The 17,540-nt window shown below is 43.2% G+C and overlaps 1 long non-coding RNA gene across 3 annotated transcripts; it reads right to left on the bottom strand.

The window, feature by feature from the left end:
* Positions 1-4,857: 4,857 nt before the first annotated feature.
* On the bottom strand, positions 4,858-15,409 carry LOC111662514 (uncharacterized). 3 transcript variants are annotated; one of them, XR_002761328.2, is made up of 4 exons: positions 15,294-15,409; positions 13,241-13,392; positions 6,276-6,386; positions 4,858-5,233 (listed from the first exon to the last, which is right to left on the bottom strand). It is a non-coding gene; the product is annotated as an uncharacterized LOC111662514 (long non-coding RNA). The 3 variants fall into 3 exon arrangements; XR_002761329.2 differs by lacking the exon at positions 15,294-15,409 and adding an exon at positions 14,620-14,634; XR_002761327.2 differs by lacking the exon at positions 15,294-15,409 and having other exon boundaries at positions 13,241-13,435.
* Between the last annotated feature and the right edge of the window lie 2,131 nt (positions 15,410-17,540).

Here is a 17,540-nt window from a genome sequence, read left to right as displayed (position 1 = left end):
CTCTCAGGTTGTCAGAAGTTACGCGCATCCACTGGAGTGTTCATCATTCACGGGATGGCCTCCTCCGCCCCGCTGCTGCTGCTGCTGCTGCTACTGCTGCTGCTGCTTCTCTTTCTCTTTTTCCCCCACTCCTCCTTCTGCTTCTCTCCAGCTTCCCTCTCTTCATCGGTCAGCATTAGCATCCGGGTTCCGCTTCTCCCTCCCCACCTCTCCACTCCTCTGGTGCCCCCACCCTTTTACTACAGCAAAGTTCCACACTGTGTGATTGGCTGCATCAACAGGGAAATGTCGATATACCACGAAATATCAGCCAGTATCAGTGAAAATGCATGTAAGAGAATTAAATAACGGCAAAGACACAGTATTATTGCTGTTGACAGTCTACAATAAGCGCACAAAGAGCTGAGTTGTGCTCTATTGTATTTTGAATTCTTGGTAGATCATGTCATAATCTACTAATTATTAATAATAATTGGGTTCAAAACAAAACAAAGCTTAACTAGTGCATGACATGATAATTTAAAGGACCCAGGTAGGTAAACATTTTTTTTTTAAGTTTTGAAAGTTCAAAAGAGTTAATTTTAACAAATGATCTCTGAATTCATCACCTTTGGAAATGGTATGTTTACAAAGTCGCTGTGTGTCAGCCCTGGTGACCCCTCCTGGGTGTTCCTCGCCTCTCGCCTAATGTCAGCTGGGTTTGACTCCTGACTGTCTTTTACTAAGCAAGGGTGCGTTTTCCTGTTCTTATGAATTCAATGATTTGTCTGTGAGAGGAAAATGATGCATAATGACGCATTTTAACACCAAGTGAAAGTGAAAACAGCAGATCATGGACCCAAAGTGAATGAACTATGGAGCATAATTAAAAAAGTTTAGCAACACATTCCACCGGTTATACAGTTTATATATATAACAACACTGATTTTCATCTTGTTCTCTTGACTAATGTTAAAATCAGGATGTTAGAGGGTGGGTTAGATGTAATATTTAACTCATATCTTCTGTCTGATGATGTTTGGGGCAGCAATGGGAATAGATTGGGAGAAAAAAATCAGTAGAAAATATATAAAAACTCTGTCCACCACTGACCCTGGGGACAGGTCATAATGTGCCACTGCAAAACTGAAACTGGGTCCCGCATCACCGCGTGCTGTGATTAAGGTTCACATTGTGATATCTGTATGACGCTGAATCCCAAATCTTAATCCCTTTTAATCTTAATCTCTTGATGCGGTCAGGTTGATGGAGCTCAGATTATCCAGTGGTGCTGTATGTGCGTATGTCCATGCGTGCGAGTCTATCTTTGTGTGATGGATGTCGTTCAACAGGAACAAAGCTAAAATGAGAGAAAAGTCGTGAGAGTTAAACAAAGTTTTGTCTCACAGAAAGTTTTTCCTGTTGTCTAGTATGACGCACATTCAAAACTCCATCCACACAAGCCCTACTATCAACTTACTTAACTTCCTGAAGTATTGTGTATTAATAAAATATGTCTTTACATTCTTACAGAATGAACTCAGAAACATGCTGTTTACCACGACATGCTAAAATCTCAATTTTCCTCAGATGAATCAGTAAATTGCTGCTGATATAACGCCACATGATGGTGCTGTTATGCTGCTGTATAGGCTGCCATTTTTCATCCACAACTCTGCTGACAACTCAACAAGTCCACTGCACAGTTTTTTGTCTCTGCTCTACACACCACAATGATCAGTGGTGACTTAAAGGACAACTCGGCACAGTGTAGATGGCTGTAAGTGACGCAGCAGGTCCAGCAGTCAAAGATAGCACCAACCACCTTGCAGGGATTTTCATGTTCGCCTCTTTGGGTTGCCTGCAGAGAAGGCAGATCGGTGCAATGAAGGAGCTTTAATACCAAAAACAGGCTTACATGCAGATGGGTAGTGAAAAACTGAAGTTCAGGCAGGCAATCCAAACTCTGACAATCCTCAGGAAAAAAAACACTGGAGAATGAGCAAGTAACAAAACAGAAGTGTGAGGAAACATCAGGGAACAGAAAAGAAACAAAACCAGTGTGTGAAGGGAAACACAGAGACTAAATACACAAGGGGAGCAGGAAACAAGACACAGATGTAACACATTAGGGTGGAGCAGGTAGTCACACAGGTGGGAAACACACAGGGGCAGGAAGTGACAAAACAGCAGACGCAACAAAGTGTTTTCAAAAAAAAAAATAAATAAATAATAAAGTCTAAGAAGTCACACTGAGACAGATCAGAGTCGGGAGGGCATCATGAACTGCTGAAGGACAGTCCACGGTAGAGTACTGATGCCACGGATGATGACAGCTCTTCTTCCTCCACCTCGTCCACCACCACTGCCGCCTGAATAGTGACATATTGACACCGAATATTGGAGATGTACAATCAGTTGAAACCCCGACAACCTCTTTGTCTTGAAAACACAGCCCCACAATATCAGCATTGATTTCCCTTTTCATACAACACACAGACATTTTTAATACTAAAGTGCATATGATTGAAATAAACTATGTCTCGTCTCCCCTGGTCTGTTTTCTTTGCTATCTGTTGTCATGTGAACACTGGAAACAGCTGTCAACATGTTTTAAATGTTCTGAGCAACAAAACACAACATGTTGTTTCCACATTCCAACTTAAATGGATGAACACACTAAATTTGGATAAACAACATCACAACTCGGGATACGGGAACATCTGAGGAGCACGTGAATGCAGCACTAGACCTCTGACATCCATAAAACTGACCCCTGACCCCTGACCCCTGACCCCACCTAAACAAGGACTGAAAGAACAAATACATAAAAGTTTATTATTAATTCTAATTTAAATGTGTTTGTCATCTACATTGTATGTTGTCATCAACAACTGGTAGCTGCATTGTTGTGAAAAAAACTCTGAAATAATACCTTTATTTTTATTATGGTAATTACTGCTTCATGAATATTGTACTTGTTTAGGAATCAGAATTGGTGGGCAGTAATTAATGACCCATGAACTGTGGCTTTAATTACAGATTTTATTTAACAACTCTCACCCAACTTCTGCCTCTTACACACAAACACACACAAACACACACAAACATACACAAACACACACAAACACACACAAACACACACAAACACACACAGTGCTGTGTGTCCCTCACCCTTTGCCCTTTAGGCTCCTCTCTGCAGAGTCAGGCAGAAATACTGTATCTCCTCCCCTCAGTGGAAACTCCCTCAGGCATTTAGTTCGACGCCCCTGTGCAGTTGTTGGACATGGTATATCTGATGCTGAATGAAGAGCGGTGAAGTTCCTGTTCATGTAACTGCAACATGTGTTGCCATGTTCAGCATTGTAAAAAGCAAAGTAAAAATTGATTGCTACCATTTCCTGTGTTGAACAGAAGTCCTTGTAAAGATAAGGCTGTAGATTAAGGTATAAATATAATATAATATGATATATATAAATGTGTGTGTTGGACATGGTTTGTTCTTTCACATGTTGATAACAGGGGAACTTTCCTGGAACCATAGCCCACATGTTTACACAGGTCATACATGCTGTGTACACACATACACAGAGTTACCTCACACACGTGTACACCTGGACTGTCGACTGGGATGTCACACTGGTGATATTATTTCCAGTGAAGGTCATTACAGCTGTATAATTCGACATTTAAAAAGACAGAATACACAGCGAGTGGTGGAGGTGGGGCTCCCTCTTGTGTTCACTATTGGTATTTTTAAAAAGTGATGATTTCTTAGTAAAACTATTGTAAAACTGTTTTTTTACATGGAGTTGTGTATTATATATTTTAATATTTCACTCATTAAGTTTTGGGATTTGATGCAAACTGGGAAAAAAAATCCTAAATGTACTGAGGTGAAATATGTCAGTTTGTGGTTGGTATAAATTGTTTTATCATCTATTCATATAGTAAACACTCAATGCTCAGATACTCAGAGACTACTAAGAATGTTTTTTTTTTACAAGCACACACATACTGGTTTTAAATCCACACCTCCGACAGCGAGGCTCTGAGCGAGAGCAGGGGGCAGACTAATCTGGGTATGTGTGGGTGTGATGCCAAAAAGAGTCCGTATTTACCCCCTGGGGCTGGATTAGGGCAGCCAAACAGACAGCTGACAGCACTGATGTCCGTTTGAGAGTGTGTGGCCAGATCGGCTTCCCTCTTCATCACTCAGTGCAGAGTCCACTGCCTCTTACTTGGTTTAGTGGAACAACTTCCAGCAGTGTTTCTGTCACAGCACATCTGGGATTTCCATTTATTCCCCAATTCACAAGTGACCGATTTTCAATGTGTATTAATCTGTTTGCATGTGATAAAGGTTAGGGAGATATGTCAGCATGTGACGGTAATTTATATTGAATATTACTGTATGCCTACTAAATATACAAAACTAACATTTACATTTAAAAGTGTCTAGACGAGTTATCCAGTGTCTATACTAATAATTTCCAAAGCATATTTTACTTTGACATATATTCACAGTTCTTTAAGTGGTTATTTGTATTTTTTCTCTGCGGTGGAATGTGGTTTCTTCCAGGGAGGTAGTGGTGATTGTCGCTTGACAAGAGCTTCGGCCGTTGTTCCGATACAAAACAAAAGGTTATAATGCTCCCTCTGAGGCTTCAGGGCAGACTGGAGGCTACAGTGAGTTGCTATCGGAAAATGACAAGACGGGCCGGGGCTAGCTGGTTAAAATACATCCACACTCCAAACACTGAAATGGTTCAGACATGAAAGGTGACACTATGACTGTTCGATATAAGCAGACGTCAAGACACCAAACAGTGAAACAAAAGGAGGCCAAAAAAAAAAGAAAAAAGAAAAATCACAATCTGTTTTTAAACCAATTATTTGATACTTTTATTTCCATTTATAAGTATTCATTTCAAGTTGACAATTTACATCACAGCCCATCGGCCCTCTGGAGTTGTCTACAAGTCGATGTACTTTATGTCAGTCATAGAGGGAGAGGGGGAATGGCGGTAAGACTGAGGGACACCAGATAAGCCTATAACAGGGGGAAGGACAGGGGGAGGAAACTGTGGTTTACTGCTGCCAGATCCCTAACTCAGCCCGAATCAACACAGTGTTCGTCACACCATGATCATCATCAGCATCATCATCGTTGTCGTCATTGTTGTCATCATTCAGTCCAGTGCTGGTGCGCAGAAGGGAATGCTGGGAACTTGGAGGACTCAGTGCAGTGGACCTGGAAGAGAGGAAAGAGAGGTGAGGTGGCAGGCAGGGAAAATGTACTGTAAGGCCCCATTCAGGGATTGCATGTTAATTCCTAGTGTTAATTAGGGCTCAGAGGTTTTAGCTTGGCTGTAGACACCTAGTCTAGTTCATCCAGTGAATACACATTTGAGAGAATTTAAAAAGAAATTAAATCTTAACAGCTGTTGTAAGGCCATGCACACAGTTCTAGTTTTACTTCCACCCTAATATAATTGAGATGATTAGATTTTCAGTTGAGGAGCTTTAAGCATTTGGAAAATAAACCACAACCAACCAACAGAAACAGTGTCCTGGTGACTCCTGCGATAACAACACAAAAATGCACAGAGAAATTAGAAGAGGCAGAGATGCAAAAAGAACCAATTCATTTCAACATGCAAATGGTGACACTATGTGAAAATGTTCCAGAAACTACTTTAAGTCACATTTGAAAAATGGACTGTTGATTTTGGCTACATACACCCGACAGGAGCGCTAATCCTTTTGCAATTCCTCTACTCGCTACTTTCTAATTACGTTACATTTCGCCATGAGGCTGAGAGCCTCTCTTCTGATTGGCTCACCGACCCGTTGTTACCTGAGAGGAGATGTAAAACCACACTGATACATCAAGATGGTTTTTGGTTCTTAAAAATCTCAAATATATCTTCTTATGGATCATCACTTCAAATAAAAACAGGAAAGGTGTAAAGTACGGGAGCTTTAGGAAGAAGCTGTGGACACTCAGACTCAGTAACACTAACAGTGGCTCTGTCCTATTCCAGTGTCTCGGTCAGACATGACAGTGGGACAGAACCGTGAAACTGAAGTAGCTAAACAGAATTCAGCCATCATTTATTTTATCATTTACACCTTTTCCTGCTCCGACACGTCAAGATGTCTTCTGTGAAAAATGCCTATTGCGATGTCAAGATTTGACAATTTTCTGCTGCAAATTTGTTTTTTTTGAAGGAAAGTTTGCAGAAATAATTGATTGACCAGGAGTGCATCACCTAATTATACAACATCCTTACATTTGAGGTTGGAGGGCGACTCCTCATGACGTCCCCTCAGCTGCACTCTTCACACAAGCAGCAAAGGCCTCCATCAGATCTTTGCAGCCCTCGGCTCCTTTCTCTGCCACACTGCAAGAAAAATGAACCTCAATTAGACAGATTGCAGTTGAGATGATCCAGTTTTATTGCAATTTAATATCACCTTCTCCCCCAGATGACATGTGGAATAGAAATTTATAAAAAAGGAGTGTGTGTGTGTGTGTGTGTGGGGTGGGCTGAGGGGTTTAGGGTGGCTTTTGTCAGCAGCAGTGGACCCGACAAAGTCCCAGTCCAACTAATTCCGTTGACAAATGAAAAGAAAATGCGAGTAATGTCAGTAACATCAACGCAAAGACAGAAAAAACAAGAAGGAGAGAATGAAGGATGAGACAAAAGGGGATGAAAGTGAAAGAGAGGAGAGAATTCAGGATGACAGATTATTTCAGGCTCCCATGCCGGACCGAGCGTAGCAGCCGATACCGCCACAGCGCATTAGGGTGATGGAGCGAAAGGAAAGGGAGGGAAACGAGGGGGCAAAGGGAGGAGCCAGGGATACACAAAGCCATGTGGATGAACCCATCTGTTTGATAGGACACTAGAGAGGGAGGGTGGTTGCGTGATAATGCGGAGATGACAAGACAGGGAGGTAGGAGGCTGAACCCGCAGGAGGAGGGGCTTCTCTCCTGGCTCCTCCTTCACAACGTCGGAACATCCCTCTCACACCATCATAGAGCAGGACAGCAGTCCTCGTCTCCTACACATCATCCATCAAACAGCTTTGCTATTTAACCAATATTTAGAAATATTAATTTAAAAATTAAAAAAAAGAGGACAGGGCAACAACACTGTTCAATTTATAAACCGTCATTCCTGTGTGGGATTCACCTTGCATACCAATGCAGAGGTCAAAGAAAATCTATGAATGTAATCCAGTGTTACCTACTTGTAATTTCATCTCATATCAGCTTAAGTTTTTACTGTTCACTCCCCTAAAGCTGCATCAGAAGCTGCATGACGGTGCAGTTAATACAAGCAGAACGTTTCCTACTGCTGCTGCTGCTTCAGTGAAAAGATGAACCGACAAAACAAAGTGACGTTTTGTTGTGAAACAGACTGACCGTGATCATTCATTCAAAATAATGTCAAAAATGCCAAAAATCTTTTAAGAGTACTCCATCGATTCAGCATTGTACTTCTGCAACTCTGTCAGACTCACGATGTACAGTTTAAAAAAAACAAAACTCATGAGCAAGCCTGATACAGCAGAACCACAGAATCCAGGGGCCGGATCCTTTGGAGGAAACGGTCTACGAAAATATGAGGGCAGGGCCTCCGAAATCTGTGGGCAATATACCGTGAGGCCAAACTGAAATGAAACTGTCTGATCTATAGAGGAAGCTGGCGCCTGGGGACATTCCCCTTAGCATTAAGACAGGAAACAAGGGAAAAAGTTAGCGTGACTGTCCAAAGGCATGAAACCTACCCACCAGCAGCTGTTGTCTGGGTGTATGTATATATATGTGTGTGTGTGTGTGTGTGTGTGTGTGTGTGTGTGTGTGTGTGTGTGTGTGTGTGTGTGTATGTATACACACACACTGTCTTTATGTTAAGCTAAGCGAACTGGCTGCAGCTTCACATTTACCATAAGGGAGCAGTGACTCCCTGAAGTCGCCGATGGTCGCCTCAGAGAGGACACGACTCCAGGAATACTGAAGTAATGTAATGATGAATGAGCAGCTGGTTGAAGTGTGGAGCCCATATTAAAAAAGGCAAATGTTCACCAACATAAACAACAGTCAGATTCATTTCCAGCCCCGTGTGATCACGCTATTCTGCAAATCGAAAAGCATGGAAACCAACACCATCACGTTACAGTGTCAAAACCATTTTAATATTTGAGTTGAGCTACACGGGGCATCTCTGCTGCTTTATCTCTTTGTCCTGTGGCCGGGTGCCTGTTAGTGATGTAACACACAGCTGGCTGCTGCAGATTATCACTCAGCGCTTTATTTCGCCAGCAAGGATGGAGAGGAGCGTGTGTTGTTGCTTTGTGAGGGTGTGTGTGTGTGTGAGAGAGATGAAATGGGAGCCACTGAGTGTGTTGTCATTACCATGCATGCATTTCCAGTGGTGTGTTGGAGTGTGTATGAGCTTGGACAGAGTCAATGAGTTCTTGTGCACTGATGGCCCAACATCAGTACAGCAGAGTGAGAAACCCCTGAGGGTGTGTTGTCAGACTGGTGCTGCTACAGCACCACTACAACATGCACACATATGCATGTGCTTTCCAATCTCAGTCCCGAGAGAAACTGTCTGAACTGAGGTGGCTGGAGGGAGTGTATTGACCTTATTGGGCTTTATCAAAATAAAAAGCACAGCTGTTTCATCCTCTGTTAAAATACGCCCTTCATTTCAAATGCATTATCATTAACCTTCATTAACAGACCTTACTACTGATTCTCTCTGCTTCAACATTTTTTAATTCTGCTCAGTCCTGATATTTCTGCATGCATCACATGGAAACACGGTGATTACAGGGAGCATCAGAGAAGGGCAGTCACATGACCAGGCAGAGAAGGGAGAGGACCAATGACATCACCACCGCTGCAGCCATCACACACTGTCCTGAGAGAAAGCACGACTCTGAGCCCGGTCATATTACAGGGTCATGGGGCAAAGCTGGGTTGCCATAGCAACCACTGGAAGGTCCCAACTCAGGCCTGAACATTTGGGCCAATTCAGATTCATTATACTCTAATATTCAATCTGTAATCTGAACCATCTTCAGGCTGCCAAGTTCTAGTTGCATCCTGATGCAGTGATGTCAGCATGTGGAGGTCTGACTACTCGCCGCTCAGGTTGGGTTGAAGAGTGACGTCGTCCTCCCGTCTCAGACACAATCAGGAAATGAAGGATGAATTATTTAGCTTGAGCTAGCTGTGGTCAGTCCTCTGGGACGTACACGCACAATAGATCGCAGCAGGAACAGATGATGTAGAGGCCAAACATCAAACGATCATGTGATTAATGCTGAGTCTGCCATATTTCCTTGGTGCACAAGGATCAGTCAAATATCCCAGGGTGCCTTGAGTTAGTGTTCTCAAACCTTTTAAGTTTGTGACCCCTTAAAGCAACGCAGATTTATCCCCTACAAAAGGATCTGTTGAAGTACAGAAGATGTGACACGCATTGACAAGATTTCCTGACTAATGGTGCAGAATGGGGGGGTGTTATGGGGGAAGGCACTGGTCCCAGTCTGACTCAACAGTAGAGCACTCACATTACTGACTTCTGCAGAGTCACCGAATTCCATAATGAAAACCAGCAGAGTTTCCACTGGCAAGAACGTACAGGCATGTCTGCCATACAACTGCAGGCAATCAGTAAGAGACACAGAGAGAGAGAGAGACAGAGACAGAGTGTGTATGTGTGTGTGTGTGTGTGTGTGCGTGTGTGTGTGGCAAATGAAGGGGGATGGGGATGTGTGCTTGTGTTCATAAAGAGCCTGAAGTTTCAAAGTACACCGGCTTACCCCTAACAAAACATGTTAGCTATAGGAGTTTGCAACATACTTCACATGGTAATTATTAGCTTTCAACTAACACCTCAATGTATGTGCACATGGGCACTATGGATCTGTTCTATATGTATGGTATGTTCATTGACAGGTTTCAAGATAAGGTGTCTGCATCTTGAAGAACAAGGCAGGTCGTTGCATTAGAGTCCAGAAAAAATACTCGAAAAAGTTGAAATATTATCGCTGCACTACATTCTTGTGTAAAGAAATCTAAAAACGCCTGTTGCACTTCACCTCTGTGACTTTGCTGGTGTGACCTTGACAAGGTCATAACTACTGCTACTCTTTACAAGAAAACTGATAAAAATGATTTCTTCTATAAAATCATAACAATCCTGCCCTGGAACTGTAGAAAAACGATCAAATCTGACTTAGAGCAGGTGTACAGAGACGTTTATCACCACAACATGAAGGCCTACAGCCAAAATGGCCGCCGACATACATCTGCTGCTGAATGTGAGGCTGCTGCTTTTTTGGCTCGGCTGGGTTTTAAGAAGCAGGTGTCAGGTGAAGCAGTAACGTGATCATGGCAGGGAACATGTCATGGTATCCTGCACATACAGTTTCTATCCATGACTTTTAAAAGCTGTCTATAAATACACGGGGACTGTGGTATTCATTACACAGAGTCAGCCATGTTGAATCTACCGTTTAGGTGTGGCCAAGTTGGAATGAATTGGAAGGTCCAGACAGGCCAACAGAGAGTCCTGATAGCCTGGTAACACATGAGTATTCCTCACATAAGTGGCCACATGCAGAGCGGGGGGCTGGAGTCCCGGGGGGGGGGCTCAGTATTTGAAATGTGAACACTTTCTCTTGATTAAATCCTAATAATAGAACAGAATGATTACAAAACCTTCATTACAGGTTACTTTCATACCGACATCCACTTTCAGTCTTTAAGGATACCAAATCATTGCCTTGACCCATTGACAGCTGATGACAGACCTTCATTCGAATGGTACTTAAAATGGAAGGAAGGGTTACACGGAGCAGAGGTCACATGGTTCACTTGCATAGCATAGACACACACCCCCCCCCCCCCCCCCCCAAGGTATTTCTAGCTCACAGATCCAAAAACCTGCTGAAAACCTTTAAATGGGAACCAGCCATTTGACACATCAGCATCTGTTTCCAGGTGTTGGAGAGTTCTACTTCCTTTTAAGGCTCCAGTGGGAGCTGTGCGAAATCTTGTGCATGGCTTCAAGAATGTCACTCGGAAATCAGGGTCTATTGGGGCTAAAGACCGACAAGAGAAGAAAGCTGCTGTGACTAGCATAACGCACCTGAATCTCCAACTGAACGGTCAATGGTCAAGTTGGTCACTTGGTCTTTTAGCTGTCAAAGTGGCTCTTTAAAACCTGCAATAATTGTTTTGAAAGTTTTAAAAAAAAGTTTTGATCATCAACATATCATCGCCTTTTCAACTGATTTAGCAAAGTTGTTACATCAAGCAATTACAGAGCAACACCATCATTCATTTGAAGACTGGCCACCTGAAGAGTGTAAACCAAGGACTCTCTTTTACCTCCACTTTTAGTCTCTACCAACTCCTGCGGTAAATATCTGGCTCTTTAGCTGCTAAATGCTCCACTGTGTTCACTAGCTTGTCTGTAATTGTGTCCATCTGCTGTTTCGTGCCGAGAAGGTAGTGGACAGTGAGTTTTTAGAGCTATGAGAAAACAGAGAGAACAGACCGATAAACAAAGCTCATCATTACGAGCAACTAAATTTCAAACTGTCAATGTTTTTACATCGTCATTAAAAGAATATCGATTATAGACGCTTTAACTTGAGGTAACCTCAGTAAAGCTTGATTAACAAAAGAGTACATTTGTTTCTCCAAAATGTTTTTTCCAGTAAGAAAATTTGACGTAGCGAAGAATTAAAAAGGTTTAAGGAGAAAGATCCAGAGCAAATCAAGGTTAAGTGTTTTGTGCACTGTGAGGGGCCACTGTGGCCCTCAGATTAACAGCTGCCATACATGTGCTGTTTGGCAGAGTAACCACCTGAAACCATCATATGTTACATGAGTGACAGAACACCTTATCACCATAAATATATTGTAGTGGGCTTTTACAACAACCTACAGAGTGCCGACCTTGGCCAGAGTTCCCAGTATAGGTCTACTTGCACTTAAACAAGTAGTAAAAAAAATAGCACAGACTCCAGAGACTGAACACAAGAGCAGCTCAGGTTATTCATCAGTGTTGGAATGATTTTAATTTGTCAAACTAACTGTCCAGCATGTGAATTTAAAATCATCTTAAAGAGCCCCCAGATACTGAGTTAAAAAAAAAAAAAAAAAAAAAAAAAAAAAAAAAAGGAAAAAGGGGGAACACTTGTCAAACTTTTACACATGATAAACCAAGTATCCACGCCTTGCCCCAGCCCTCCCTCCTTCCTCCACCTCAACCTGCCGTCTTATCTCAAGGTCTCACACACAACCACCCACCAACACCTTATCAAGGCCCGACAGCCTGTAGTAGACGTGCACCAAAGTGTTATGTCACTGCACTTCCCACGGAACTGCACACAAACACAGAACAGTCATCCAAGTTGTTCTGTGCCCTGCTGCGAATACATGCAGTGAAACCCTCCCAAAAATATCCCTGAGCTGGTGTCCCTGACCGTTGACACAGCAAGAGGCAAAAAGGAGATGGCGGGGGGACAAACGGGACGAGCTAACGCAAGGTATTCTGGGGGAAAGCGAGGCTAGTGACGCAAGCAGATTCCCAGCCTTCATCCATGCGTATGGATGAGAATGAAACATCACCCTCCTGCCACACATCATTAACCCCCAAATCACTCTTCCCTACATAGCGTACCCCGAGTTTTCATAACCTCGCCCTCCACTCCCCCCGCACCCAGCTAGGACATTTCAACATGCGAGACTTGAATACGCTCTTGGTGATTTTCTGCGCTTCCCCACAGCATCCACCGAAGAGACTCCATTTTAGCAATGGCGCATTTTAGGATGCTGCTGTCATCTAAATCGCCAACAGTTCCCTGGCAGACCCGTGCAAAGCAAAATCAGCTAAGAAATTTTAGCAAAATTTTTTGTTCTATGGTTGGACGCGATGCCCTCCTTCTTTGGGACTCGTTAGGTAGCGGTCAACCACGTCGCAAACGATTCAATTAATTAGGCTTTCGCTTTTTTGCCTTCAGCTGCTCAACATCTCACTAAGCGTAAAAAATTTGAAGGCAACTCTTGAGGAGAACTTTTGAAACATTCAAAGATGGACCGAGGATCTTCAAAAGCGTCTACTGATGCTCGTCGAGTTTGGCGTCACCATGGAGAACTGTTCTTCACTTCAAGGTTGCACAAAAAGGTGCACGTCTTTGCACCATGCACATCATCACTTACCATTTGTCCAGGTCAGCCTTGATGGCGGCACAGGCAGCAGGGACGGGGGCCTCGGCGGGGGCAGCGGCGGTCTCGGAGTCCGACATGTCTGTGGTGGTGCTGCTGTGCGTGTTGAGGGTGAGAGTCCTGTCCTGTTCCTGTCCTCCAAACGCCTATGGATCCCAGCGCCACCAACAGAGACAGAGAGACAGAGAGACAGTGGAGATGAGAGTGAGTTGGTGGAAGGGGAGGGAGCAGAGGAGGAGGTGGGAGGAGATAAACATGTGAGAGGGCGGCACACGTGTGTACAAATCAGGCAGGGGTGGGAGGAGGGTGGGTACAAGGGTGAAGGGGCAGTGACCCAGACTGAAGTCCAGGGGGGTGAGGGGGACAGAAGAGGGGAAGTGGGGGGCTTGGAGGTTCCTTGCTGATGTCAGGTCCATCATGGGGTTTGATACTTCTACCTACCCAACTGTACAGCTCAGGCATCAAGACAGACAACAGATCACAACTCCATGATAAACTGAAGTCACTGGGACATGTGACTAATGCCAGCCTGAATTTCTGTTCAAACACCACATGGCCAGAAGTAGTTTCTCAACCCACGTACAGTGTGATGGAGGATGAATGAATGAAGTAGTGTGTGTGTGTGTGTGTGAGAGTGTGTGTGTCTCTGTGTAGTAATAATGACAGCCAGTCCTAAATCATCATCATCTGGCCATTGCCTTCTGCCACCTAGTGGCAGCTCTGTGCAGGAGCACAGCATCTTCATCACAGCACATGGCAGCCATTCCTCAAAGGTCAGAGACTGTGATGCAACTAAATGTCGGCAGCAGCTAAATGTTTGGGGCTAAACACAGTAAAGGGACTTTTTCCATATATGAGTGTCTTTCACAAACAGTAAACAATGTACAAAAAAATAAATGCAAACACCAAGGAGGACAACATTGAGCCATGTGTCCTTGTGGGAACAAACTTTTCCAAGGTCACATTCAAAACTTGATAGAAATTCAAAACATCTGACAGGGAAGTTTCCACTACAGCTGCAACAGTGATGATTTTCACTATCAGTCAGATTTTCTTTATGCAAATGACTGTTTTTCCCATGAGTTCAAAATATCTATTTTTCAGTCCCTCTGATAAACTTCAGTTCTAGTCTGGACAAGAATGTTCTTTGTGAGCCATCATCCACAAAACCCATTGGTTTTAAAGAATATTTAATTAAATTAACATTTTTTTGGAATGCTTGAAGCACAAAAGGAATTAAAAAGCGATTAAAAACGGACCCACTTCTAGTAACAAGTGTGAGAGTATGTTTTTTGTGATCCCCCCCCCCCAGTCTAAAACACGTACATCATTTGTAAAATAAACCATCAATGAGCCTTCCTGGCGTGTCTCACCTGATCAGTTCGCTTCGACAACTCTTTGTCACGCTCGCGCCAGCTGCTCACCTGTTCAGATCTTTTTAAATAGAAATCGACGACACTGTGGATTATGGGAAATGTAGTGCTGCGTGGAAAAGCTTTGCGGGAGCTTCAAAACCCTCCCCAGCCCTGATACATTGCTGCAAACTTTTTTCTTTCTTTTTATTCATTTTAAACCAAGATGACTCACATGAACTGGCCTCTAGTGTTTCCTAAAATAGCGCGAGCTTCTCATTCATATCCCATTAAGAAAAAGGTGTGCTGAACCTAAATTACATCAGCATAAAATGTCAATCATTTACCTCTTTGCATGGAAAAACCTCCTGTGCTCAGCTGCTCCTGCAGAAACAACCCTCTCTCTACATATGCAATAAGATATAAAGCAATGAGATGTTCATCAAAGTACATGGTGTCCAAATCAAACAGGTTCTATAAAAAAAAAAGTTTTTAAATGTAAAAAAAAAAAAAAAGTTTATTTGTGCAACATATAGAAACATTCCTCAGTGTGAAGCCAATTCCACACCTCACTGTGAGCCCATGTGCACTGGGACAAAAAGGAACACCATGTACTTCAGGCAACATAAGTGGCTTCCTGTGCAGAAACCCAGCAAACAGGAGTGAATTCAACAAGCAGTGCTGTTAATTCCTACCTATGTGCAGATGGGACGTCTTCGGTCCTGAGTCAGGCGGCTGGAAAAGTGTCCTAAGTGTGCGCAGGAACCACCTGAAAAATGCCAAGCAGGGCTCGAGTGTGCTGCAACTTCTCTGCGGTGGGCAATGTGATCTCACTGAAAAAGGGGTGTGTAGCTCCAGTTTATGGCCCTGCGTTCATGTGTGTGCATGTGTGTGCAATCAGTGTATACATTCACTGCCAGGGGCTGACGGACAGAAGAGGGGGAGGGGAGAGGGAAGAAAGAAAAAAGAGGAGAGAGAGTGAGAAGGAAGCTAGAGGCAAAAGAGCAACAGGCTCCTTGTATGAGGGTTAAACGGAGCTAAAGAGAAGGAAGGTGGTGCACGTATGAAGCTTTGTCCACCTGGCTGCAGCGTCCTGCGGCAAGGTCAACATGAGACAGTGAAACGCGGCTCCTCTGGTCATCATGTTGCCCACAGTCTCTTCTTCATGTCAGCCCTCATCTCCTTGTCTAATCCTCACTCATATGCATATAACAGCTAAGACCCTCAGGCTCCACGCTGACTCTGCAGAACAAACACCATATTTGTTAAAACACCCAAAACACGCACACACCCTCAGTTTGGCTTTGGCAGAAACAGAAACCTGTTTTCCTGACAACAAAAGGACAGCAACTGGGGATTTTAAAAAATGTCTGTGTGTGTGTGTGTGTGTGTGTGTGTGTGTGTGTGTGTGTGTGTGTGTGTGTGTGTGTGTGCGTGTGCATGTCCACTATTGGAGGAGGAACCATCCAGGAGATACAATCAGAGGAGCCGTCAAAGTCAGTCTGTAGGTCACCCTGCAGCACATGCATAGTTCATGTTTGCACATGTTCAGTGCTTCATGTGTGGAGACTGGGTGGGGGAAGGTGGGGGTCCTGCCATAGGAGGGGTGTTAAGAGCAAAGTGTCATGGGAAATGTTGAGTACACAGGTGACCTCTTGGCTGTTGAACACATGGCTGCAACAGCTTCTTCCACAGTGAGAGAATGTGCAGACAGTGTGTGTGTAATGTCCTTTAAAGAGGACGTTTCCTCTCATGGGTAAAGAAATGATTAATTTAACTCTTAATTATTCTGTTTGAGACTCAAACAAGAAACTTAATAGTATTTTGTCAGCGTCATGACTTTTCTGCATTTTAAAGACAAGAAATGGGGCATAATGTCTGTCAGCTGTAGGACGCAGTCGAACACTGTGAAAACTATGACTTCAGAGGAAAGCTCACATAGCTGCCACTTTCTTAAGTGTAATGTAAATCAATACAACTGTTAAAGTCTATTTCATGAAGCCCGTAGTGCTCGGTTTTATTGACACTGTCACAGAGCTGTTCATTTAATCATATGTTGCTGTGCTGGATCTGCTGTACTCAGTATACATCACCACCTTTAGCTTTACCTATTTAGCTCTTAATAAACATATGATTCAATTTACACATCTTCCAACAGTGTCACCAAAAACTCAACATTATGACGTTGTATTAGATTTCAGGTGTATCTAATAAAGGGGCCAGTGAGTGTAACTGATGCTGGTTGACTTACTATATATGGAAATAGTTCATCTGTAATTTACACAGGATTTTATAACATTTACAAATGTCAATAAAGTTTCACAGAGTGAAAAAAATTGGACGCTTGTGTCTGAATATTTGTGTCTCAGCAGACTAAATCCAACATCTGTATATTCCTGTATTAACACAGCTGGATCTCGCAAGTACAAAACATATGTTGTAAATACAGATCCTCATTCGTGTATTTGTGTATCCCTGCAAACACAGATGTTTTTCTTTTGAAAGTGGTGAAAAACGTTTAAATATATACTATAAACACACACTTGTCAGCTCGAAGCCTCTACCTTCTGTTTCTGTCAGTGTGTCATCACATTACCCACAGTCATCAGCTGCCTTCATGTCTCTGTGCTCTGTTGTCAGCTTGTCTCATATGTCACTGTTTGTTTTGAACTTTTAACATTTAGTGCAACATTCACTCAGAACCCAGAAGAACAGAGTAAAAAGTACAGTGTGTCCCTGTCGTCTGTCACATCCTGTTCTCTGTGTGTGTGTTTCCTCTTTCTTCTGTTCATGTTGCAGTGTCGTGTCAGAGCTGCCATTCCACTCGCGTCCACCAGATGTTCCCACTAAGCTCCTGCCTCTGTCCGTCAACACGTCTGCCACCAGCCGCACACATGTAACAGGTTTATTTAACCATAACTAATGTCTGCAGGGGACATATC

This window comes from Seriola lalandi, unplaced genomic scaffold (assembly GCF_002814215.2).
Source record: "Seriola lalandi dorsalis isolate HSWRI2012SDOR001 ecotype SW California unplaced genomic scaffold, Sedor1 jcf7180002054563, whole genome shotgun sequence".
Lineage (NCBI taxonomy): Eukaryota > Metazoa > Chordata > Actinopteri > Carangiformes > Carangidae > Seriola > Seriola lalandi.
Note: the sequence above shows the minus strand (reverse complement) of the source record. Positions and strands in the feature narration are given on the sequence as shown.